The sequence below is a fragment of the Corvus moneduloides genome, chromosome 19 (genome assembly GCF_009650955.1).
Source record: "Corvus moneduloides isolate bCorMon1 chromosome 19, bCorMon1.pri, whole genome shotgun sequence".
Taxonomy (NCBI): Eukaryota; Metazoa; Chordata; class Aves; order Passeriformes; family Corvidae; genus Corvus; species Corvus moneduloides.
This window is the reverse complement of record NC_045494.1, coordinates 8,834,335-8,858,245: the sequence shown is the minus strand read 5'-3', so window position 1 is coordinate 8,858,245 and position 23,911 is coordinate 8,834,335. Positions and strand designations below refer to the sequence as shown.

Here is a 23,911-nt window from a genome sequence, read left to right as displayed (position 1 = left end):
GGGAGGCCGAGTTCACAGGCTGCTGGGGCCCTCCCTGGGGTCACCCCACCCCCGAGACCCCCTGTCCACCCCTTTTGGTGGCCTTGGAGGAGACGAGAGGACGCAGTTGAGTGCTGAGGGTGATGCCCTGGCTTTGGGTAGTTCAGTGCTCTGAGATGTGATGGGAACCTTGATAAGGCAGCACATCAGGGGTGTGGGTGGTCCTGTGGGCAGCAGTGAGTCCGTCATGGTTCAGCTGCGGAGGCTGGACCTTGGCTGTGTGTTGCCCTGCAGGATGCAGGAGGTGAATTTGTTCCAGCCCTGTTCTCTCCAAGCCTGGCAGTGCTGGGTGTAGGGTGGCTGGGCAGAGCTGTGCCCCTGAGAGATCCCTGTTTGACCTGGCAGTGAGGGTAGTCAGGATTTGGGTGGGATGTGGCCACTGGAGAGGTGTTGCCATGCCCTGTGTGGCTCCTGCCGAGGTCTCCAGGAACTGCTTTGTGGAGTCAGATGAAATCTGAGATCCTGCCATAACACTGATGTTCCTCCCACCACTCCTCAGGGAAACAGTCCTCCTTGGCCTACTTTGTGTAGTAAATAAAAGTTTATTTACAGCCCAGGAGTGCACGCCCTGAGGTTGGGAGGTGAAGGGTTCCTGCAGGGCCCTGGAGGAGCTCTGGAGTTTCCTTTCTGCTTCGTGCCTTTGGTTTCTGGACAGAAAGTCTTGGGAAGGAGCAGCCCTGTGAGTGGGAGCTCAGGGGAAGCAGAGCCCTTTGCGTGGGCCTTGGGGCATGGCTTTGTCCCTGTGTGTCACCTGGAGAATGAGAACTGAGAGAAGATAACAAGTGCTCACGTGTGACACGTGGGCTGGAGCAGCCAGGGACAGCAGCAGGAGGTGAGCTGCCATCCATCTGTCCCCCTCCTTGGCTGAGGGTGGTGTGGGGACGGCGCCGAGGGGGACGTGGGCACGGGGCTGAGCTCTGCTCACCAGCGTCTGTGGGGTTTCCAGCTCTGCCCTGGCACTGCCCATAAATATTCTGCAGAGCTTCAGGGAATGAGCATTTGTCTTCTCCTCCACTTGGAGGAGCGGGAGGGGTCTCTTTGGGGTTATTTCAGCCCATGTGTGGGACAGATTGTTTATGGGACAGTCGTTTGAAGGGCAAGCAAACCAAAGCCATGATTTGGGCTCCACTGAAAGAGCAAAGCTGGGAAAGCTTCAAGTCGTGGCTGCAGAGACAAGGGGGAACATGGCTGTGGCTTTCTGCTGGGGACCAGTGTTGTGTCCCTTGGGAGAGGCACAGAGAACATTGTTTGGAGTTTCTGCTTTTCCTTCTCATTTTTCAGACACGCAAGATTAATTGCTCTCTTTTATTGTCCGCAGCAATATTTATTTTGCTGCTCGGCAGCAGCAGGGACTGGATAGGTTTCACAAACTGAATTTTCCCTGGACAAGCCCCTCCTCTGATTTCACACTTCCAGCTGCCAGGCTCAGTTTTAAAACAGTTTGCACCAAGGCTGAAAAATATTTGTAGGGCAGAGCAATGCCTTGCAGGAAATGGCTTAAGCTTCCTGCTCCCAAGATGGTGTGAGTGTTAAAACAGAACTGGAGAAATATTAGACATCCTACATCCGGCCTGGCTGGGGAGGGTGACCCTGAGGTGATGAGATGGAAAGCCTGGACACCCCCTCCCCCTGCTGCTTGTGCCTGGCAGCTTCCGGCAGGATGAGGGGCCCTGCTGGTGCCCCCCGACCCCCACCCCCTGACTTTATGGGGGGAAAAACGGGCAAATTGCTTCCTGCTCCTCTGGGTTTTGCTGTGTTTCGGTTTTGTGGGAAATGTGTGGGGAGAAGTGGTCGAAGGTGTGGAGCGAAGTGTCAGCAGAGTGAGTTTTCAGCGGAAAATGGGAGTTGGGAAAGCACTGGTTCTGATGAAATGTTTGTAGCAGTTTATTCACCGCCTCCCAGCGTGCAGTGAAAGGTGAAAGTCTGGGACAGCTGGATCTGAGCTGGTCCCGTTTGTTTGGGGCTGGAGTGGGACCTTCCTCATCCGTCAGTGAAAATCACTGCTGAATTATTGGCTTAATCAGAGAAAACGGAATTCCTCCAGCGCGGGTGAATTCCCACTCGGTGCCGGCTGAGCACCATCTACCTGGCCAGGCAGGGAATAGCAGCTGCTGTGTGTCCAGGACAGACGGACAGCGCTGGGACAGAAATTGGGAGTATGGGTGAGCAGGAGCGTGGGGAAGGGCGGGCAGCGATGGGGTCCCGTGGGCAGGGAGGACCTCGCTGGAGCTCTGGGGTGGCTGTCACATCTTCAGATGGAATTCAGCTCCCTGGGGGTTACTGCCCTGGTATAGAAAGCTTCTCCAAACCCTGGTTTGCTGGCTGGAGCATGGAGATTTAGGGAATTTTATTCAGAATGTTACCGGCTGGATAAAAAAAAATACCTGAGCCGTGTCTGGGAGTCTGCAGATGCAGGAGGAATGAGGTGGAGGCGGTGGGCAGAGCAAGAGGAGGAGTATGGGTCAGAGCTTGGGCTGGTCTGAGCTCACTCACGCTCACTTCCTCCAGCAGTCACTGAGAATCCTAAAATTGCTCATAATGGAGGAAAAATTGCACCCGTGCTGGGAGCTGAGTCCCTTTGGGAGGTGTGTTCCAGCTGCAGGAGCAGCAGCAAAGCGTGTGGGTGCTTTTTGGGGCGGGTGCACCATGAATGGAGCATTATGCTGTGCTCCAAGCACCCTCCTCCCAAGCTTTCCGCCCTGACCCCTTCCTTTCCTGCGCTGTTCCATGTGGGATGGTGGGAGCCCCGGCCGCTCTGTCAGAGCAGGGATCCGGAGGGGTGAGTCCCACCCTCAGAGGCAGCTCTGGGCCTGGGGAGGTCGGTGTCTGACGCCCACCTTTCCCCATGGCACATAACCCCCCTTAGCCCTGAGCAGCGCAGCCCTTGGGGCTCGGGATTTGGCGAGGCACACCCTGTTTGTTTTCCCAGGTTTTTCCATGGGGTGCTTTTCCTGGGAAAGCTTTGGCCCGCGGACCTGGGGGAGGGGAAGATGAGGCTGATTTAAATCCCAGAAGTAGTCACAGCTGGCTGAAAGCTGTGTCTGCAGCCTGCAGTACACCGGAGGTGCCCAGCGCTCTTGGACAACGCGCTGGTGAAGCTGAGGGAGTGGGAGCCAGTCCTGGGGCTGCCGCTGCAGGGTATGGGGGGCAGGAGAGGAGGGGTGGGCTGGAGGACTGCTGGGGCTGTTTGGGGACAGAAATGCAGTTATTTGCCCTGGAGTCATCCCCATTTGCCCTGGAGTCATCCCCACTGGCCCGTGGCTGCCACACTGTGCAGGGACCAGCAGGGTGGTCATGCACAATGTGGGGCAGGGGATGTGTGTAAAAAGGCTTTGCTGCCCCAAATGATGCTGGGTTGAAGCCTGCTTTTACCTCCCTGCCCCATCAGCTGGTGAGGCACATACTCACACAGCATCCTTGAGTCCACAGGGCTCCAGGTGGGGTGGGGGAACAGGGAAAATTCATCAGAAAAGGGAGCATCCTTCCCCAGGAGTGTCCTGGAGCCCCTCAGGCAGTTCAGCAGCCCCAGGGTGTGCTGAGCAGCTGTGGTGGGGCTGTGGGGCTGCAGGAAGAAGCAGTGCTGCTGTGTAATCCCTGCATGGGGGATTTATTTTTCTTCTCCTGGCTGGCTGACCCTCAGTCTGCCCCTGCCAGCCCTTCCCTCTGTGTCACTGCGGGTCGGGGTGTCCCTGTGTGGGATGTGCCCTCCTTCCCACGGCTCCCACAGAGGGATGTGGAGCCTGGGGCTGCAGCAGTGGGAGAGGCACAGAAAGGTTTGGGAAGGGGTTTGGAAAGAGCTCCTTGAAAGGCTCTGTCCAGGGCAGAGGGCAGTGCTCGACTTGCTGAACCACAGATCTGCAGGGAAGCCAAAGTTTGTCTTAAATCTTTCTTAAAGCTTGTCTTAAATCTGAGATGAATGGGTAATCTGGAGCCCAGGGAGTGAGTTTTAGCCTGTCTCTGTGAGATTGGGGTTCTGCCTTGCCCTGATGTGCTCTGCAGGAGCATGGATTGGGACGGGAAGGGCAGGGATGTAGCAGGGTCTGTGCTGGACCTGCCTGCATCCCTCAAGGGATGGATCCAGCACCCAGTCTTTGCCTCAAAAGCTGATTTTCCCTATTGCTCTTCATCTAGAAAATAGATTTCCACCACAGCCTTTGCTTGAATGGTCCCAAACTCTGAATCCAGGGTCTTGGAGTCCTCAGTAAAGCTTTTTCTTCTGGTTAAAAAACGTGAGTAATGGTTGATAGATCCCCAAGTGTGCACCCGAGGTTGTGGAGCGACCTAGGCCCCCAGGAATAGGCTGAAGTCAGCAGCACTCTCTGCTCTCAGCTTTAGGAGGGTGTCAGACATGAGAGCTGTATCCTGCTGAGCTGAAAACCTCAAACCCCGTTGGGGCCCATGACCTTTAAGTGGCAGCGAGTGTCACAGAGCAGAACCTCTGCCTTTATCTCAGATCACGGCGGGGGAGGAGGCTCTGAGCAGAGCTTGGGTGGTGGCAGGGCTGCCCTGGTTTCTCTGAGTTGGTGTTTGGGAGGCAGTGGGGCTGCCCTGATTTCATGGGGTGGTGGGGCTCATGTTGGGGGTCTCTCTGTGCTGGCCAGGCTGAGATGAGGGTTTGGGGAGCTGGTGGGGAGCACAGCACCCAGTGCCCCGGAGCCAGGGACACCCATTGCTGTGGGGCAGCACGTGCTGCTCCCTCCTCAGGTGCTCATGGGGGCCTCATGGGATTTGCAGTCTGGAGCATCCCCCTGACACTTTCTCTAGTCCTTGTAGGAAATGGAAACAAGGATCCTTGGTGTCCTGCACGTTTGTGTCCAGAAGAGTTGCTCTGAACATGTCCTGTGTAAGATCTCCAGGAAGCATGACGTGCTGTCACCGTGTTAGGTTTGTGGATGCTATCAAGGTGGGGATTAGGTGTACAGAGCCAAACAGGTACAAATGAACCCCAAAAACATGCACCAAGTGTGCATGGCAGCTCGGAGGAAATGCTTCTTCTGTTCATACCTAAAGCCAAGCTCTGCTTTCTTAGAAGTGGCTTCGCCCAGCAATGCCTGTGATGGTTCCTGATGATTCTTTGAGAGTTTATTCAGCAGCAGCACCTTCTAATTCAGGTCTCTCCACTTCCCCAGCAAATGCAGCTTCCCTGGCTTCTGTCACGTGTGTATGGACACCTGCCCTTGGTCTGAGTGCTGGTCCCAGTCCATGTAATGCTCTGTAGGGTGGATGGTGATGGAGACCTGGTGCTGAGTGCTTCATTCCCCACTTGGTGTGATTGTGGTGCAGGTCTGCCCTGAAACATCTCTCAAATATTGGTTCATCCATCTATCTATCTATCTATCTATCTATCTATCTTCTGCAATCTCTTGAGGAGCATTACAGCCTAATTGGAATTAGGTGCCTAAATACCTTTTAGGATGTATGTCCTGGCTCTCCTGTGCCTCTGAACACGGCACTGCCCCATCACCTGGATGCTGGAACAACATCAAACCCCAAGATGTGCTCTGGCATGGGGAGTGGGATGGTGGGAGCAGCTGGGGTGAGGCAGGAAGAGGCAGGATGCCCCTCTTAGACCTCCCAGGGAACACTAACACAGCTTCTTTCATGTTGTGGTGGAGCCCATTGCAGGCAGAAACCGTGCTACATCTCAACACAGCTGGCTCAGGAGCTGATTTGCTGTAGACACCTTCTGTATTCAGTAGGATGAGGTGTTTCTCCAAGGAGCAGGTCAGGACATCGCAGCTCCAGGTCTGCCACCCCACCTTTTCTATTGCTCTCTCCAACAATTAGGCAGCTAGAATCCATCCAGCCCCTCATTTAAACTCCTCCTTGAGCTACAGGATGTCCTGTGAGATTACTGAGCACTTGAATGAGGGGCTTTCTTAGCTTGGCAGAGGCTGAGCAGACCCCAGAGAGCTCCTGTGCTGGGGGAAGAGTCTGTTGCCAAGTCGTAGGAGGAATTCCCACGTTCCTGTTCCTTCCTGCTGGCTGCCAAATGCTTGTCCTGTCCACAAAAGCTGATGTATTTGCTAGGATTTAACCTTTGCTCATAGAAGTGAATAACGGAGATCTTTTACTTTTGGTTTCTGGGTGTAAATTCACAGCTCAGCACTGCTTTTGTATGCACAGCACGGACCCGTGGTGGGAAAAAACGGAGGAGGAACAGAGAGAGACTCCGCTTGGGTGAAGTCCTTTGTAGCAACAGCTGGGAGCCCACAGAAAATTGCTGCTCCCTCCTGCCCTGATGAACCCCCAAACCAGGCTCTAGGTGCCAACCAGACCTCACCATTTCAGCAGTAGCACAAAGGCAGCCCTGTGGGATGCGGAATTTGGGATTTCTCACGCCCGGAGTCGCTGCTGGTCCTGTCTGGACTGACGGACAGGCTCCCACATCTTCCCTGTTGGCAGCAAGCATGTCCGTGGAGTTTCAGGGAGAAGGAATGCTCCTTTTTGTTGCTTCTTTTCATGCCTACAGCAGAAGACACAGCTAGCACTGTTTTACTCTGCCCTGGACCCTCTTTTTGTTCTCTGGTTTGTGTCCTGTGGGACAGCCCCGGTGACACCGGTGCTCATGGTTGCCACCAGTCACGTCACCAGCAGCCTGGCCACCTCTATGTGGAGCTGACCTGGTTTGTGGGAGGTGAGAATGGCCCAAACTTCAGCTCTCAAATCTGGGCAAAGCAGAAAAGAGAAAACCAGCAGGTCCAGGCACAGCCTGAACTCATTTTCGGAGGACATCAGCCATGGCCCACGGGTGGGATCAGCAGGAGGGAACCCTGCACAGAGGAGAGAGGTCTCTGAAACCCCATGGTGAGGGTTTGGGGCATGGTAGAACCGTGTGATGCCCTGATCGAGGTCAGCTGTCCATCAGGGCAGTGTGTGGCCTCCAAAAAGCTGGAATGAGTCTCCAGTGCTGCTCCAGGATTTGGTTCTAATTAAAGGGACACCCATGTAGGTGACCCCGGGGCACTCCTCCCCACAGGGGTGGGGAGAAGCTGCTGGTGGAGTGAGGCTCTTGGCTGGGGGATTTGCTTAGGAGCGGGCTTGCAGTGGGACCCTGGGGAAGCAGCATGGAGAGGTCCAACCTTACCAGTGTTTGCTGTTCCTGCACCAGCAATGCCTTCCTGGAGCTAAAGTTCCGTGGGATCAGCAGAAGCAGGGGTAAAGCTGAAGTGTTTTTTGCTGTGGGCGTGTGGAAATTGGACCCACAAAAGGACGGGAATTGCAGTGATTGCCCCCAAAATGACAGGGTGCTGATTATAATCACAGTCCATGGCATTGCTGCTGGCCCAGGGGTTATGACCAGCGCCATAACCCCACAGAATTCTCTTTTCTTGCCTGTGTAAATCTCTGCTCTCCCATCAGTGCCTGCCCTCAGCACTCCCTGAAAATTGCCCAAAAATTCCATCTTGGTGCAATTTAGAATACGCTCCAGCCTGCCCTGAGCACATCTGGTATCTGTGCGTCGGGTGATATTAATCACAGCATGAACGCAGCCAAGTGTTAAACGGCACAGCCCTCCCACCTCCCCCCCAAAAATGAAGGTTGTTTCCGTGCTCCAGCAATAAAATGAACCCAGCATTCCCGGGCAGGCGGTGATCTGGCAGGAACAACTGCTGTGTGGGATGAAGGGATGAGGAACGCTCCGAAACGGGCCAAGAAACCATGTGCTCCTAGGACTTTTTGAAATCCCTGCGGTGTTTGAAGCTATTTTCTAGTCCTCCTCATTTTCTGAATCCGCGGCTGTTCCTGCTGCGTCTGCAACTGCTCCCTCTGCCCCGGAATTTTGTGCCGAGGTCTTGTTGTTTTGGGTGTAAATGCCGCTTTCTGTTTCCAGGAAGGTAAACACCCCTCCCTTGCCCTGCTTGGCTGTGCAGATATCAAAGTGCTTCGCAAAGCAGGGGGGAGATGATGTTTCTGTTTTGCAGATGGGGGAGAGGAGTTGCAGAGGCTGCTGAGAAGTCCATGGGAATCTGCTCGCTTGGAGGGTGCTTGTGGTTTTGCTTCAGGACACTTAGTGGCTTCCTTTAGTGTTGGGCAATGACAGGACTGGCACAAGGGATATTTTTGCTCCCCTTTTTCTGGGCTGGCCACACAGCAGACAGTGAGCAAAACCCCACCAGCACCATGCTGGTCATGTTGCCCCCAAGTTCCCCAGTTTGTGGTTGATTAAAAAACAAAAAAAGAAAAAAAATACAGAAAAAAAACCCCAAAACTGTGGTTTCAGCACAGTTGGCGCCTCAGCCACTGAGGTTGCTGTGCTTTTAAGGGAGGCAGCCCCAGCACTGGTGCCTGGGAGGAATGGGGGGGCGAGAACTCTTGTGTGGTGTCTTTGATGTTGGAGGCTTTTACCCGCGTTACCCGGGGAGAAACTCGAGTGCTTTTCATGTCTGGTGGTGAGGGAGGCAGAGAGCCAGGAGGGATCTGCTTTGTGAGACCTTTTCGAAGGGAATTCAGCAGAACTTTCCAGAAGTTGGGGGGAGGCTCTCTGGGGCAGCAGCTGAAATAGGTGCTGAAGCATCCTTGGCTCTCGCGGGCTCCAGGCAGCGTGCATTGTCCTCCTCATCATCCTTGGCTGAGTAAGTCTCTGCTTGAGCTCTCCCCAGCCTCAGGGAGTAAAAAGCTGTGGCAAGGGCTGTGCTGGGGTCTCCACAGCCGTGCCAGTGGGGATTTGTGGAGTGGGGAAGTTGAGCGTGGCCGTGCGATGAGTACGTGGGGGTTTGAAGGGTAAGGAGGGGAAAAATAGAGCAGTGGCTTAGCAGGGGGAAAATACCAGGGACGTGATGCAGGCACTGTCACAGGGGAGTGATTTGTCAGGACCTGTGCCGAGGGAGGAGGCAGAGCCGGCTCTGCCACCTCTCAGGCTCCCTGTGGGATGAGATGTGCTGGGCTGAGCCTCTGCACCACGGCCCGAGCAGGCAGAGAGTGGGACAGGGGAGTCACAGAGGCTGGCGTCAGCTCCTGGGGGTGAAATGGGGTGGCAGCAGCCCTGACATCATCCAGGGCATGGGGGCTCCCTGGGGTGTCAGCTCCCAGCAGGATGGGACCCCGGTGCAGACGGGCTGTCCTCACCCAGCTCCCACTGCCCTGTGGTGGAAAGGGGCCTGGCTGCTGGCAGTGCCAGGCAGGGGCGGGGTGCTGCCTGTGGTGGGCTCTGTGCTGAGTTTGGGAGCCCTGCCCCAGCCAGAGGGGCCGGGTGTGGTTTGCCTCTGCGCAGGTGGTGGGAAGGGGCTGCCACAGCCTGGCCAGCCTGGCAGATGTGTGGCTGTGAGGGCTCTGCAGGAGATGCTCTCACGTTACTTTTGGCAAATGCGTTCCTGTGACATCGCGGGGAGTGTGTCTGGTGACGTAAGGGAGGGCTGGCAGCCCAGGGTGGCCTCACTCCTTGGTTTTTGCTCTGGAAGTTGGCTGTGAGCTGATGTGGAAAACGAACTTCCTGGTGTTTGATGGCCCCTTGTCCTGATGAACACTGGGGAAAACCTCCTGAGCGTCCTTGTGTGTGCTGGTGGGTGCAGGGCTCCTGTCTCCAGCCCTTTTCCATGGCTCTCGGTGCCTCTGTGGGAAGTGCTCCCCAAAAACAGCCTCCTGCTCTCCCCTCATCTTGCTCATCCTGCCCCAGCACTCGCAGCAGCCCCCAAACCTGAGCTACAGCCCATGCACAGGGCACACATCTCCTCTGCACTGTGGGGTGCACTGGGATCACCCAGAGCCCTGGGGACACCCCAACCCCCCAAAAAGGGCAGGGCTGTGGAGATGCCACACGGATGGGGACACTGTGACGGTGGGGATGCCACAAGGCCGGGGACACCAAAGGGATGATGACACTCCAGGGATGTGGATGCCATGGGGATGGGGAAGGCTATGTTGCAGCCCTGGAGCTCTGCAAACTGGCCCAGCTCCGAGCCTCACTTTTTTTTGTTTTCCTCTTTCTTTTTCTTCTTTTTTTTTTTTTTTAATAATTTGAACAGCCCCTCTGCATCCTTGCCTCGCCATTCCTGATGGCCCAGTGACAGTGACACAGATGTTTAGGTGACACGGTAGGGCCCCCTGGACTTGCCAAGCACAGAGGTTTTCCATCTTGCCTTAGTCTGGCAGAGGTTGGGGGTACTGGGCACGGCAGCCCGGGCTGTGCCAGTGTGAACCCCCAGGAACTGCTCTTTCTCTCTGTATCCCAATGTCTCCCTGTCCTTGGAAGCAGCCAGGGCTGCAGGAAAGGCTTCACGCCAGAGGATTTCAGGCTAGGCTTTTTATATCCATCCCAGTGTGACCACACTTCATTTAGGGAAGGAGCATCCGGGATGGATCTGGGCTGACATATTCAGGGCTGAGACTATCTCGGCTCTGCCAGAGCAGATCGGGGCCAGGGGAGCAGCTGGGATCCAATGGGGCCGGTACTGCTGTCCTGTGCTGTGCCTTCCAGCATACACCGAGCTGTTTATGTAGGATTTCTTGGGGATTTCATAGGTGTTGTGTCCATCCTTCTGTAAAGAGCAGGTCATTCCATCTGTCCCAAAACTCCCTCTTTGGAGCCACGGGTATCCAGCCGTGATATCTCGTCCATGAGCTGAGCAGCTGCGTGCCCTGCACGGCACACTGGGCTTGCTGCTGCTGCTTTCCAGGGTCAGCTTGTGGGAACACGCGGAGCAGAGGAGTACAGGAACAGCCTCCCACAGCGCCAGGCAAGTTTTGGGTTAAAGTTGCTTAATTTTATTGAATTCCTGCTGCTGTGGATGGTGGGTGCGGCAGAGGGAGCAGACTGGTGGTGCAGCTCTGGGGTGGGAGAGGATTTTGTGCTGCTGTTGGACATGTGCTGGCTGAGAGTCCTGGGTTTCCTGGTGCTAATGACTGTTGGGTGGGTGGACTAAATTCCCCTGGGAGGTAAGTGAGCCAGGCAATGGGGTATTTGTGTGTGCAGGCAACACTGGGCTGAGCTTTGGTTTTGAGACAAGGTAAAAATGCAAAAAACCAAGAATCGTGATTATGTGGGAACCCCTAAACGCTGCTGCCTTGTCCAGGTGTGGTTCCAGATTGTAGGATATAGCATCCAGGAGGAGTGCAGCTGTCCAGGGTGTGTGCCCTGCTTTAAGGGCCTCCTGAGTGCAGATAAGGACATGTCATGATAGAAAAAAACTGTTTGGAACACACGGAGAACTGCGATAGAGCTGTGACCTCTCCCATGCTGTTGTAGTTACCATCCATGACTTCCCATGTTGAGACCAAAACCCCTGTGTGGCCGTGGGGCTTGTGGGTAGCTCCATGGTGGTGTTTGAATGTGTTTGACCCCACAGCCCCTCAGCACGTACCCTCTCACTGGGCCGTGCTGGCCATGGCTCGAGGCATGCACATGTGGCACGGTCTAATGGCTTGGTGGCCAATAACCCGGCAGCAGCGGTTCCTGGACGCCTCTCCGTGGGGAATCCAGACTTCCCTTCCCTGAGCACGGTGGAATTTTTATAGCCTGTGGTTTCAAATGCTGTGATTTCCTTATGGCCCCGATGCCGCATACAGCCCTGTGGAAGCTGTGCTGGGGCTGGGTGAAACACGGGCTGGAGCTGCTGCTCCCTGGGTAACGTGGCTGAGCTTTGCTCCAGCACAGGGGAAAGGCTGGGCTGGGGAAGGGAAGGCTGTCACTCCTGGGGTTGAGCCTGCTGGGTGCTGTGATCTTATGGCTGAATTCAACTGGACTTTGTTTCATTTATCCCTAAAATTTGTTGGGCTTGGTGGAGTAGAGTATGGTAAAGCTACCTGATTTGTTAAAAAGTAATCACCAAACTGGCAGTAAAAGAGTTAATCTTGCAAATACAGCTCAGTGGCATCCTGGAAGTGTCCATCCAAAAATCAGGATGGGAGTGGGCATGTGGCATTTCAAGGTAACAGGGTAGAGGTGGCCAGGCTGGCAAACCCCACTTGCCACGGGGCCGCAGCTGTGACTCGGGCATGGACGTGGCACTGTGGGATGTGTGCCTGGCTGGGAGATGAAGGCAGAGACAGTTCATCCACATCTAGTGGGTGAGAGCACTGTCTGCTTCCCAGCAGCATCCTTGGCTTTGTTCCCTGGGGTCCCTGTCCTTGTGGAGACGAGGCAGAGTTCTGCATTAATGCCCTGAAGATCTCTGCAGGCTCATCCTTATCATCCCCAAAATACCAGGCAGTGCTGGCGTGCTCAGAGCTCCCTCCCTGAGCCATTGGTGATCGCTAGGAAGGGGTGCAGCCGGTGGGAAATCAGCAGTGGTGCCTTCTCCAGTCCCTGATAAATCCCCTGAAAACCCCTGCCCAGGTCTGGCTGTTCTAGGGGTGCTTTGGGGCCATCAGATTTTCCTAAAACATCCATGTCCCTGTGGTCCTGCTGCAGGGATGCTGCCTGGGTCCAGCCGTCTCCAGCCAGCTCTCCCTTCTCACGAACTTGTGGAAAAGTGATTTCCCTTCCTATTTTCTGGCTCCTTCTCAGACTCAGACTGGGTTAACTCTTGCTGTAGATGCAAAACTTGCTGGAGGGGCCTGGCCAGGCGGGGCTGTAAAAGCCACATTTTCTTTGGGAATCGGATTAAGGCCCCTTTTTCCTCGTGCTGGGCGGATGCGGGTGACATGAAGTCTCTCTTTGTCCTGGATGGTATTTCTGGCCCAGCTGCAGTGGGTTAACCCTTTGTCATCCCACACAGTCCTGGTGATGAATGGCCCTTTGCTAAGCAACAGGGACCTTTTCCTGGGGTGGAAGCGGGGGCACTGTGGGCTGTGTCCTCCCCCTGCACAGCTGGGGGATGAAGTGCAAAGCCTTGGTGCCTGGGTAGGGGACATGTCTGTGGGACAGGGAGCTGCCCTAACGCTGCTTGCTGCTGCCTTTCTTTGCCATTTTTAGTCTCTGTTCCCCAAGATAGATGGATGGGAGTTTGTGCCCCAGTCCTGCACTGGGACCAGAAGTGTCTCCGTGCTGGGGCAGCCCCGGGCTGCCTGGATGGCACAGAGGGACTTGGGTGGGACAAGGAGGGGGCAAAAGTGACGGTGAGAGCAGAGGCCAGGCCGGCTGGCGGAGCACAAGAGCTGCCTGTGTGCTCCTGAGAGGGCACTGACCATGTTCAGTGGTGCTCCCCGGGCACCAATGCCCAGCCATGCCTGCTGCGGCAGGAGCATCCCTTTTCCTGGGTAACCAGCCGGGAGCAGGGCAATGGCAGGCAGAGAGCACCCACAGGGATCCCAGGAGCCCTCAGCTCTGGTGCCCAGGATCCAAGGAGGTGTCTTGGTTTGCTACTCGGTACTGGGCTCTGTGGCCGAGAAGAAATGGAGGTGATTTCATGGCCATGCCCTGGAGTCTGGTGGCTGTGGGCATCTCACACCTAGGGCTCGGGTCCATTTTACTTTGTTTCCCCTCTGTGGCGCATTGTTGCATCACCTTGGATTCATCCGCTGCTGCTCTGAGCCTTGGCTTGGCTTGTTTGTTTATGCAAAAGCCAAATGGTAGCAGGGAACATCCCTTTCTGGTGGCCTGGAAAAGCTGCCGGGGGCACACAGCACTGGCTGCCTGCAGCGCTGATCCTGTGCTGTTATCAGGGAGCCTCCTGATAAGAGCAGAGCAGGGATTTCCCCAGAGGGGGTCCTGGACCATGTCAAAGTGGCATCAGGAGCTCCCCAGGCCTCCCAGCAGTGGGGGGAGTGCAGCCCACAGGCCTGAATTCTCCCCGTGTCCCTCTCCCTGCTGAGTTTTAGGACGTGATCACCCCAAGGCTGATGGAGGGGTGCCACCATCTCCCAGATCTGACCCAGCAGCAGATGGGGACCGAGCGGGACTCGCTCACGGCGTCGGGAACTGCAGGGCGGCGACGCATTTCCCTCCCACCCGAGCTCCTCCTCCCCCCCCGTCCTCCTGACCTTTTCCCATCAAAACACAAAGCGCTATTATTCGGAGCAAGGCACCTCCATCCGAGGAGACAGCTGGCGTTGCAGCAGCTTGCTGGGGATGGGTTGTTATTAATTAAGCTGCAGGAGACAGGCCGGCAGCTTGAATGGAGTTTTCCTTCTTTTCAGGGTTAGGATGCCCTAAATTCTTTCTTCTTTACCTCCAAACGGCGTTTATAGGTTTAAAAGGGGCAGCAGACAAAGGGTGGAGAAGGGCCCATTATGTACAGCTTGCAGGGACGTGTATCCCTGCACGTGGCCTGCAGGGACCATTAGGACACCCCAGCACCTTCTTTGCAGCTTGGTTTGTACCAGGGGTTGCTGTGACCCCCAGGGATGTCCCTGTGCCGCTGCCAGGCCATCTCCCCATCTAGAGAGGAGATGCCACTTTGGGGTGTAACAGTTTGAACGACTTGAGCAAGTTTGGGGTGACTCGGGCGGTTGAACTTTTCACTCCTTGCTGCTCTCCCTTGCAAAGGTGATTTATTTTCACCAAACTCATCCTGTGCCTCTGCTGCCGGGTCTGCTTTGACCGTGCAGAGGAGGAGCAGAGGTGGTGAAGGAGGATGATGGGGCTCTGGGAGGTGCCCTTTGGTGTGTGAGCTCTGTGTAGGCTCCATCTGCTCCCCCTCTCTCCACAGGGCAGGATGCAGGGGTTTGGTGGAGTGGGGCTCTGGGATGCTGGGGGGGTGAGATGCAGAGAGTTTTGCTTTACCTCTTTTAGGGATAATTTGTCCTTTGGGATACTCTGTGGATGTCTGGGGAGCAGATCATGCCCTTGAAGAGGAGGGGTGAGGACTGCTCCTAAGCAGCCAAAGGAGCCAAGTGTGTTTCCTTGGGCATGGCTGGGCTGTGCCATCTGCAGAGCTGGCCCAGGGATCTGAGCAGCAGCGTTTTGGGGCCAGGACAGACCTGTCCCTGCTGAGCAAAACCTGTGCTCAGAGCTGAGGCCACAGCAGTGCCTGGAAGATGCTGAGAGTGCTTTGTGTCTGTCCAAACCAGCACATCAGTGCCCCAACCAGTGTTCCCTGCAAGGGAAAAGGAATTTGAGAGGATTGGGGTTCTTTATTGCTTTTTCCAAATATCTGTGACTGTGGAGTGCCTTCCTAGCAAAGCCTGTTCCCTGCTGGAAAATGGTGGATTGTTCAAGCACAGTGAGGACCCTCCTGCCTCGCGGGAGCAGGCAGGAGCTGCAGATCCTCTGCAGGAGGAATGTGCCAGAGGAAGGGAGGCTGCTGCATGGACACTGCTGGGATGTGACACCGGGAGCCGAGGCACGGCCTCCCCAGGGAGTGGGTGACTCATGCCAAGGACACAGTGCCAGCTGCTCCTGATGGCTGGTGACAGCGTGTGAAATCATTCCTTCCTTCCTTCCTTCCTGGAGAGTGGGAGCGGTCTGGAGATGTCCAGCTGGAGGAGACTCTGGGTTTTGGTGTGGTGGAAGCTGGGCCAGTCCTGGGTGTGATGTGGGTTCAGCAGAACAGCCACGGTGCAGTGATGCTGGAGGGTCTGGATCCTGCTCCTGGCCAGGGCGTGGAGGGGTTGATTGGTGGTTGGTCCCTGAGCTCTGGAGGGCTCTGGGATGCTCCTGGCAGTGCCTGCACCCCATGTTACTGCTGCTCCACTACCCTCCTTCTCTAGGGAGATTTAAGCCACCAAAGAGCTTCTTTCATGAAGGAACTGGTGGGATACCTGCAGATGTCTGTCTGACATGGGCTGCTCAGAGGAGCTGTTCAATACCAGAAACCAGGTAGCTTTAAAGACAAAAACCAGCATAATCAATCGACTTGGGAGTTCAATACAGCCAGAGAAGAGGAAATGTCATTGACCTGTGGGTCCTAGAGATGTTCTGGGGAGTTACCCTGCACATGCTGCAGGGACTGTGGTGGCTGCCTGCCGGAGCTCTGCCTGAGTGGTAACACTTGCAGACCTGCACTCAGGCTCTTAGAAAAGCTTTGGGGTTGTTTTTAGATGTTCCTGGCATTGGGAGATCCTTTCTGTTCCTGCTAGAGGTGATGGTGTCTCTTTCAATGCTAAAAAAAATTAAATTTTGGTCTTGTGATCTTCAAGCTCTTGTCCTTTTCTCACTCATGCTGCTTTCCACTGAGTTTGCTGGTGCTTCACCAAGGTCTCTGCATTTCATTCTGCTATTGATCTGAGATTATAAATACAGCTGGCAGAATTTCTGTCTGTCTGTCAAAGTCACTGGGGACTGGCAGGTAGTCAGCATTGCAGCAATATTGAAAGAATAAAAATTATTTCCTAAGCCCTAATAGTGCACTTCTAACTGGAGACTGCTGAGGTGCAGTAAAATTGGAAATGTCCCTTCAGCATTCCTGTGAGAGAACATCCCGCTCGTGCTGCCTGTGCCTGAGGGATTTGATGTTTTCTTAAGTGCTGGGCAGCTTGGGATGAAGTGAGTTTGTTGGCAGGTCTGCCCACAGGCTGGATAGTGCTGGTGAAGCTGCCTTCACCTGCTAATCCTGGTTATTCCTCGAAGCTGGGGATTTATGGTTGGAGCTGGCCAAGGGCAGAGCATTGCCCGGCACAGGGGAGAGCTGCAGTGCTGCTGGGGGACAGCCCCACTGCTGGGCAGTTCTCTGCTGCAAAGGACTGTGGCTGGGATTGTTCCCAAAACTCAGGGTCTGTTGAAACCCTCACTGCTGTATCCCTGAGCATGAGTGCTGGACCACCTTCTCCAGTCAGCCCTACCAGCCCTGCAGGGTGTGGCTGTGACATGGGGACCTTCTTTCACTACAAGGATGTCCCATAAAGCAGTACAGATTGGATTGTGTAAGCCAGGCAGGAATCTTCCTTAACATTTCAGATTAGTTGCAAGACTAAAAGCTGGATCTGTAGTTAGTTCAAATCCCTCGGTACAACTTACAACAGCAATGGGCCTCTTTAGAATTGCTCCTAACTCTGATTATTAGTTTTTTTCTAAGAGAAGAACAATGAGTTTGTGATTTTAAAACCCTTAATTAGAGGATTTGGATCCAGTTCTTGGCTCTGCTGTAAGATTTCTGTGTGACCCTGGGCGAGTCACTTAATCCCTGTCCAGTTCATCTTCACTGTAGGGGTAAAGCTGCTTCCTTCCTCTGCCTGTCAGTCCTGCCTGTGCTCAGAGCCAGAAATGAGCAGTGGGAGAAGCACAGGGCCCTGTTCTTCTTGCAGGAACAGAGATGCTCCTGTAAGAACAAATCCCAGGGGTGGCTGTTTGTCACTCTGTGAGTTCCACCTCTGCACAAACACCCCAAAGTCACCGAAAGCCATCCTGGGGACCAGCAGTGCTACTAAAGGGCTGCTGCACTTGCTGTGGGGCCAAGGATGACACTTTGTTGTCCTTCTGAGCTGCTCGCTCACCACCTGTTGCTCCTGGGAAGGATAAGAGTTGAAACAAAATATTTTCTATTAATTAATCTGGGAAACAACTTGTACACAGTGTTGAGTTCCTGTGTGCTCCGATTTCTTCCTCCTGAGGGTGGGGAGGCCCTGGCACAGGGTTCTCAGAGAAGCTGTGGCTGCCACGTCCCTGGAATTGTCCAAAGCCAGGTTGGACCTGGTTTAGGGGACGGTGTCCCTGCCCATGATTGGAATTAGATGGTCTTTAAGGTCCCTTCCAACCAAACCAGTCTGTGATTCTGTGAAATGTCTTTGCAGAGATTCATTGACCATGGGGAGAACTTTTCTATGGTTGTTTTTGTTCCCTCACAGGCAAGACTAAAGTATGCCCATGATTTCAATCTGAAAAAATTAACTCCAAGGAGCAAGGAGTTGGTTCACGTGGCTGAGCACGCTGTGCTCACCTGTGTTTGCTGCTCTTGGTTTGGGCACATGAACCCTGTGCTGATGTTTAACTCCTGCAGAGCCACAGATGTGGCCAACTTGATGGCAGGGACAGGAAGAGCACATCGCATCTGCAGAGCCCACATGCACTTGAGATCCTCCCTTTAATCTTTGTGCAAGCACAGCACCTAAGTGAGCTGGGCACAGCCTTTTCCTGCCTTTCTCCAGCTAAAACAAGGCTGGAGTGACTTACAAACAGACCCAGCTGCTACTCGGGCAAGCCTGGTTTGGCATCTAGCATTGGATTTTCCTGGAGATTAGAGAGATTAAAACACTAATGCCTATTGATAGGGGTTAAAGCTTTAATAAGTCATAAAAAGTGGTGTAATCTGGCAGAAAGCTGCACGCAGCTGCAGCATAAGCAGATTGAGGCTGGGTTTCCTGCCTGGGTGCTGGGTAAAGGTTTCTCAGAAATTGGTATTTGTGGTACTTGCTGAAGTGGGGGGGGATGTGGTCTTGCCCCCCCTGAGCACCCATCGTTTGCAGAGCAGCCTATGCCAGCCTTGCTGGGCATCACAGGAGGGGTGCTGCCAGCCTGGTGGGGTGGGGAGGGGCTGCTGCCAGCCTGGTGTGTGGTGGCAGTGCTTGTTGGAGGAAGATCTGCCACTGCTGGTGGTCCGGAAGTGGAGAGGGAAGGTGACAGCCACGATAGAGCCACAGGCAGGAGACAGGGCAGGGGGGCTGTGGTGCCACGGGCACAGGTGGCAGGGCTGGCATCAAGTGCAGGAGCTTAGCCAGAGGCTGGTGGTGCTGGTAACAGCTCAAAAAGGAAGTACGAGTACTAGCTCTGGGCTTGCAGGCTGTGCAGGGAAAATGTGGGAAATGGAGTCCTCTGGGTGTTGAAAATTGCAGATGTGCACATCTGTCTTAACCCTTTCATCACCTGCAGGCCTTTCTCTGGGAGTGCAAGTCTGGGAACTGCAGGGAAAAAGTCCTGAGGTCATAGGGTGGGTCAAAGGAACGTGTCAGACCCAGGAGCCCAAAAGAGGGAGGTTGGCTTCTTCTTGGCTGTGACAGGAGAGAGTCCCACCACCACTGCTGGACATCACAGAGGGGACTTCACCCCACACCAGGGTGTGTGTTGGAGGGACATGGCAGCTTCCCTCCTGTGGCTGGCCCTTCCCTCTGCTGGTGGGAGAGAGGTGGTGGGGATGCTCTGGGATCAAGATATAAGGCAGGAAGGACTTGTGGAGACAGCTAGTATCTTCATTCAGCTTCACTGACATCATTTTAGAGAGCAGCCGTGCCTATGGGGGTAGGTTGACATCTTGTCCTGGCAGATGTGAGATGCAGCCCAGAGCAAACCGAGGCCACACTCCCAGCGCTCACACCCGCCGGGAGTGCTTTGGGGCTCTGCTGGAGAATTTCGGGATGCAAGAAAGCAAAAGGCTTCCCTGGGCTCAGGGACGGGGATGTGGATGAGAGAGTGGCCCTTGTCCCTGGAGCACTGGGCTCCTCTCGTGTTGGGGCTGCCCCGTTTGTCCCAGCCTCTCTCTTTCCCGTGGAAGTCTCCCCGCACCTCCTGCGCGGACCCGGGCCGTGCCGTGCCCCCAAACTCTTCTTCCTCTCACCCTTTGCGGGCCCCCCTGGGCCGGGCCGGGCCGGGAGCGGCGGGGGGATGGAAACCGCCCGGGGGCGAAGCAACTTCCCGGGAAGAGGCTCCATCCCCCCGGGCCGGGCTGGAGGGGGAGGAGGCAGGGTGATGGGGGAGGAGGAGGAGGAAGGGCGATGGGGGAGGAGGCGGAGGACAGCGCGGGAGGAGGCGGGAGCCACCGGCTGCCGGAGCCGCCGCCGCCGCGGGTGAGTCTCCGGTGCCCAAGGGGCGGGGGCTCCGGGGGGCAGCGGAGGGGGGAATTATGGTGGAGGGAAGTGCTTTTTTGGGGTGAATTACCCTGGGGAAGGGCCTGAGAGCGCGGGGGGTGGGTCCCGCGGTTCCCACGGAGGGCGGCGGGGCGCGGTGTGGGGGTTCCCCGCCGGGGCAGGGGGTCCCCGGGCCAGGGGCACAGGGTGCTGGGGGAGGGGGGCTCGGCCCCCGGCCGCCTTCTGCCGCCGCTGTGCCCCACAAGAGGGGCCGCTGCTCGGCACCGCCTGGCCGCGCTGCCGGCATTGTCCGGGAGAAATAGAGATCAATAGAGATCAATAGAGATCAATAGATCAAACCCTCCCCTGCCTGGGAGGCACCCCCTGGTCCCCTGCCCTGTCCCCGTGGGTACCCCCTTGTCCCCTGCCCTGCTCCGGCTGCTGCCCCCGCTGAAGGGCTCGCGGGGCGTCTGGGGCGCAGCTGCCTTTAGTAACGAAAGAAAGCAAAAAAAACCCAACCAAACAAAGAAACTAAATTAAAATCCATACCACCCTACCCTTCAAAGAACAAAACCAAGCGAAAAAATCATTTTAAAAGGGGAGAAAAAAAATAGGGGGAAAAAAAAAAAAAAAAGGAAACCTGAACTGCAACCCCCGGGATGTGAATCCCTCTGGCTCGCTCCTTTCTTTGCCGTAGCTGCGTTCAGTGCCTCGTGGGACGCGGGCATCAGCCCCGGAGTGCGGCTCGGCAGCCCTGGGCACACTCAGCCGTGCCCGGGGCCCGTTCCTGGGGCTTGGCCGGACTCATTCCTTCTGCAGTGTTGTCTGGACAAGCTGAGTTTGGGGAGTGCTGCCTGGCTCTTTGTTTTCACAGCGCAGAGCTCTGCAGAGCAGTGGTGACAGGGTGCTTTCTCTTGGCTGGGGGCTGGGGAGGGTCCCCATGTCCCCCCTGTGCTGAGTACCATTGTCCAGGGTGGGTGGACAGGGGTGGGAGTGGATGCCATCCTCGGAGCCCCCATGGAATCAGCTTTGTGGGTATCCTTGGACCCTCCTGGGCACGGGCACCCTGAGCCTGTCTGCGGGGAGCAAGGGCTGTGCTGGCCACTGCATGGGCTACACGGCGCCAGCTGATGGAGCAGCTTCTGCTGGGATCTGTGTGCGGGAAGGTTCCTCTCAATGGGGCGTTCCCAGTGAGGCAGGGCTGCTCTGGGATCAGCCTTGCTCCAGCTCCGGGGGAAGCTCCTTACAGAGGGAGATCAGTGAGGCTGCATGGCCAGAGACCTCTGTATGCCCAAGCCAAGACTTGAGGTTGTTTGTGATCATCTTCTCCTTTTCAAACATGGAGAACAGTCTAAGAACTCTTTGCAAGTGGTTTAGAGCTGCTGTCTCACATGCTTGGAGAAATGAGAATGTCGGACTAGGGTTGTGCTGCCAGAGCTACACGTGTCCAACCAGGGCAGGGTGGTGGTCAGCCTGGTGGTCAGCCTCATGCCACATCCGGGCAGCACAGGAGCTGGCAATGGAGCAGCAGGCAGCAGTTTGAGGTTGTGGAGCTGGCACCACGTTTTCACCCCTGGGATGGGCTCGTGCACGCCAGCCCAGACACGCTGGTGACCAGAGCCTGCAGCAGCCAGTGGGTTTAAGATGGGAACGGAAGCAGTGATGGGGAGCACTGAAGCATCCATCTCTTGTAAATAAAAGAGCCGGGAGGGTTGAGCGGCAGAGGGCAGGGGCTGCTGGGCTTCCGGAGCAGGAGGGGAAGCACACAGAGCACACAGTGAGTGAGGACGGAAGCGCACGTGGCTGGCGGGGACAGCTCGACCTGCACGTGATGCGTGCCCATGACTTGTGGCTTAGGGCTGTGGCCCCGACTGGTCACCTGTGGAAGCGCTCACACCACAGCAGGAATCACTGCCTCCTTTTATAAAACTCTGAAAATGGGTTTATTCCCCACCTGAGTAAAAGGGTTCAAGCCTGGAGCATCAGGAGTGCACCTGGCCACCTCTCTGGCAGCTCTTGGGTGGATTTGGTCAAATGAAGAGGAGTTAAGCATACTCTGCTATTTCTGGGTCGTGTTTGTTGGCACCCAGGTGGAAATGCAAGCTGAGAAGGAAACATAACTGGTTGGTAGGTGGGCTTGGGCTGGCAGCCAGCCTGAAACTGTAGCCCAGTGCCCAGGGATTCGAGGGACAGACTCCAGCTTGGGCCTGTCAGGTGCTGGTGATTGGAGCTGAATAATAGGAACATCCCTTGGTTACAGTTTGGTGCTGCAGGGTCTGTGGCACTGGCTCTGCGCCAGCCTGAGCCACCCCAGCTTCGGACTGAGCTGTGCCTCACATTCCCTGGCATCCGCACACCCAGCAGGGACCTGCCACGTTCAGCACCAGGGGATCCCGTGGTGGCAGTGACTGGGCAGCTGAAAAAATCACCAGTGCCTGGGCCATGCTGGGATTGCATCCAGTCCTGGCTTTGCTGACTCCCTCCCTCCTGACTCCTGCTGTCCCCTCAGAAGGGACAGGCTCTGCCACCTCCTCCGCAGGTTGGATCTGTTTCCATGGCCTGTGGTCACTGCTCAGTGTGCCAAGGGGAGAGGCCCTGGAGGCCACGTGGGCTGCAGTCCTGACAGCCAGCTGTCCTTAACCAGGAGCTGAGATTCACTCTTTGGAGCTAAAAATGCCTCTGCGACACCCTACAGGCACGATTCTCCAAGAGAGCTGCTCCCAAAAATCAAAAGATTAGGTGGTTCACACTTCTCCCTTGAAAACATCTGTGGATACTCAGCTGCCCAGGCTGTGCTTTCACACCACTGTGCACTGCTCTGAACCTGCTCTCTGTGTTTGCATGAATCCATCCCACAAATCTGGGAGCCCATAGTACTTCCAGTGTCTGTTGTGTGGAGGGAAGAGCAGTTTTCCACAGCGTCCTGGTCTTCTGGGTGCTTGTAGCTCTGCAGAACTGGTTGCAGCATCATCGAAAGGTGACCAGTGCTTGGTGCTCCTGGCATCCGAGGGGTGTTTCTTGGATTTACTTCCCAAACATTGCCATTTTGCCCTTGATTGTGCGTGCATCCGTAGAGTGTGCAATGGTTTGGATCTGTTGCATCCATAGAGTGTGCAATGGTTTGGATCTGCTGACAGGCAGCCATGGCACAGGTGCAGCCTCCTGGCCCCTCTCGAGTTGCTCTGTGCAGCCACTGAGCACCAGGTCTATGACCAACCCTGCTCCAGGACCAGCTGTGCTCTCCCAGATCGCCAGCAGAGCTGCTGGGTCTAGCCAGGACCTGAGCTGGATGAGACATTCCCAGTTCAGCCCCTGCGGGGGTTCTTTAACCTTTGTGTGTCTGCAGTGAAGCCCCAGTCTCCTGCAGATCCCTATCCCAGATCCTCAGGGAGGATTACCAGCCCCTGGGTTTTGGGGGAGCCCGTGGCTGTCCTTACATGCCCTGCCCACAGTGTCCTGGTCTGTGGCAGCCTCGTGGCACCAGCACAGCGTGTCCAGCAGCCCCTGGCCAAGCCCATCCCACGGCACACGGTGTCCAGCTGGCTGGAGGAACAGGAGGGTCCCCGGGGGGCTCCCAGGGGCTTCCCTCCCTGCAGGGTGCCTTTCATCTGCTGCTTCGCAGATGTTGGCTTTGGCTCGTGTCTGACATGCATCAATTACAGAGCAACAGCCCCGAGTCTTTGGCAAAATCAACTTTGGAACAGCTGTCCTGAGTCAGCCGTGCCCGAGCCGGAGCTCTGGCTCTGTCCCCACTTGGTGCAGCGCTGCCCTGACCATCTCCACATCTCCTGTGCCCATGTGGACAGGGTTTCCCTGGCAGAGGAGGCCTAAATATGGCACTTGTTCCCATGTGCTTGATGTTTATCCAGGAGCCCTTGAGTTGGGAGAGAGCTGCAGGCTCTGAGCTCTCTGCCCCATCAGCAGAGCGATGTCCCCTTGTGTGGGGGACAACAATTGGGTTAAGGTGACAATGGTGAACCATGTGAGGTCTGGTCCTGCTCTTGGCAGGGACTCCGTGGCAATCAGGGATTTCAGATAGCATTTGGTATTTATTAACCCATCCCTCCTTGCAGTGCTCCGGAAGCGGCCGCTCGGTGACACTGGTTCTGACAGCACCACAGGTTTGACACCGTCCCCTCAGAGAGCACAGCAGGTCAGACAAATGCAGGATGTGCCCATGAAGCATCCCAGGCATCCACTGCTCTGCTCCAATGTATTTCTAGGGTCTTTCTGTTTTAGACAAGTGACTCCTGGGAGTGCTGCATGCCACCCAGCACAGCATCCCTGTGTGCCACCGAGTGCTCCTGTGGTTTGGCTGCACCCTCCTTCTGCTGGCACA

General features: G+C 55.7%; 1 protein-coding gene across 7 annotated transcripts in view; it reads left to right on the top strand.

Moving 5' to 3' along the window:
* The window catches only part of SEPTIN9 (septin 9), a 133,298-nt gene that overhangs the window by 88,434 nt on the left and 20,953 nt on the right, over positions 1-23,911 (top strand). The window contains exon 1 of one of the 7 annotated variants that reach the window (XM_032128784.1): positions 8,511-8,615. The exons of 5 other annotated variants lie outside the window; for them this stretch is intronic. The gene's annotated coding sequence lies outside the window, so the exon portion shown is untranslated. Of the gene's footprint in view, positions 1-8,510; positions 8,616-19,508; positions 19,573-23,911 lie in introns of those variants that run through there. One more of the 7 variants, XM_032128783.1, reaches the window with a different exon arrangement.